This window comes from Gracilinanus agilis, chromosome 6, assembly GCF_016433145.1.
Source record: "Gracilinanus agilis isolate LMUSP501 chromosome 6, AgileGrace, whole genome shotgun sequence".
In the NCBI taxonomy this organism is placed as follows: Eukaryota; Metazoa; Chordata; class Mammalia; order Didelphimorphia; family Didelphidae; genus Gracilinanus; species Gracilinanus agilis.
The window spans coordinates 19,148,928-19,150,538 of NC_058135.1; positions in this window are offsets into that span (position 1 = coordinate 19,148,928).

Sequence of the window (1,611 nt, forward strand, 5' to 3'; positions counted from 1 at the left end):
CTTTTGTTGTTTGGTTAGATTTCATCTCTAACTTGTCAGCCATCTCAACTGCCCAGATTGAGAAATCTCCCGGGCTCAGGGCAAAATAAGCACACAGACCAATAGTCTTCACCATTCTGGACCTGTATTGTCCAAAGGCTACTGAAATACTTCCTGAGAGAAATGTCTTGAAAATCTATAGATAGGGGGCAGCTGGGTAACTCAGTGGATTGAGAGTCAGGCCTAGAGACAGGAGGTCCTAGGTTCAAATCTGGCCTCAGACACTTCCCAGCTGTGTTATCCTGGGCAAGTCACTTGACCCCCATTGCCCATCTTTACCACTCCTCCACCTAGGAGCCAATACACAGAAGTTAAGGGTTTAAAAAAATTTTTTTAAGTCTATAGATAAGCATTAATTACAATAACATAATTCCAACCAAGCAATTTATCCTGCTTTTCAGTAAAATCCAGAACCAATGGGGATAACTGGTCTTGGTTCCCTCTCTCTAAGTGTTGGTGCCCATTCTTCCAGTCACCTGCCTGTGTCTTCTTAGACTCTAAACTCTTTGGGTAGTAGATATTACTTCAATTTTGTCTTGATAGACTCAACTCATTACACAAGGCCTCATACAAGGTGTGAGCTTTAACAAAAGTTTGTTAACTGACTAGTTTATTGCTAAGTATACAGGTTTTTCTCTCTGATAGGATACATACTCCTAAAGAATAAGGACCATTTGATTATTGGCTTTGCAATCTCTGGGCCTACTTTCTGATTAAGGGAAACATCATGACCATCATTATTCAAAAAGGACTATAAATTATTATCACTAACAAAGTTTCATCAACAAAAATAAACCCTGGGAAAACATGATTTTGTCACTGTACATCATCTGAATCAAACATGAAAAAAAGATGGAGACTAAAAACACTTAGTTTAGAAATGTTATAAAAGTAAAATACTATTCTATTTCTATAGTTTTCTTTGGGTTAGTTTTCTTAAGATGAAATGATCAAAAAATACAAAATACATTAAGAGGAAACTCACCCTAAAGAGCTTTGATTTGGTTGGGTAACTAAATCCTGGTGTGAGAATTCCTCCTATCAACAGAGATCACTATATAAGACCTAGGGAGTTGCTCAAAGCACATAATGATTAAGAGATCTACCTCTTTGCAAGAAATAATTGGAAGAGGGATAAAATACTCAAGGGAAAGCAGTAAACTTCATCCCCAAAATAGACTCTTTGAAAACTATAAGAGATCAAAGAGAAATAATGATTCCATTAGACAAGAAATATTACATCAAAATAAAAAAGACTGAAAATAGTAGATATCTGACATTAGAAATAACCAAACTGAAAAACAGGTCAAGGATTTGTTTAAAATTTAGGTAAATTTCACTGAAAAGTATAGGAATAGAAGGACCTTTCCTAAAAATAATAAACAGTATATACCTAAAACCATCAACAAACATCATATGCAATGGGGATAAATTAGAAGCCTTCCCAATAAGATCAGGAGTGAAACAAGGATGCCCATTATCACCTCTATTATTTAACATTGTACTAGAAACACTAGCAGTTGCAATTAGAGAAGAAAAAGAAATTGAAGGTATCAAAGTGGGCAAGGAGGA